Raw genomic sequence first — 477 nt, 5'->3', positions numbered from 1 at the left:
GCCTTTATACCCGGCGCTGAGCAAACCTATCGGCCCGACAGAGAGACCTCAGGCGAGGGGAAATGTAAACATGCCTACGCAGAGGATGGCTGGTGGCAGAGGGCAGGAAGCCAGCTTGAAGATAATCACTGAGCTTTTACTTTGAAACTGGCTTCCCCACTTCAAAACTAAGGACCTTCTGGATCAGGCCTGTCAACCTCTTTGGGCAAACCTGGTAAAATCCAGCGAGAAGGGAGCATGTTTCATGGACAGTGCTTCTGACTCAGCTACTGTGATTTGTGCTGCTGGTTTCCCTGAGTGCATGGTTTAGCCCTTGCACTTTACTCCCCACAGAGGTGCACAGGTCCAAGGAAGAAAAATCTTCCAGGTATGAAACATTAAGTGTGATTGCTTTTGTTTATTTTTTAACTATTGGTCAAAAGCAGCACTGCCAGCAGCTCAAGGGAGTTGATTCTTTACCCTTTGAGATCCTGCCTG

This window comes from Corapipo altera, unplaced genomic scaffold (genome assembly GCF_003945725.1).
Source record: "Corapipo altera isolate COAL_440 unplaced genomic scaffold, ASM394572v1 61411, whole genome shotgun sequence".
NCBI lineage: Eukaryota > Metazoa > Chordata > Aves > Passeriformes > Pipridae > Corapipo > Corapipo altera.
The sequence above is the reverse complement of the archived record's forward strand: the minus strand, read 5'-3'. Positions refer to the sequence as shown.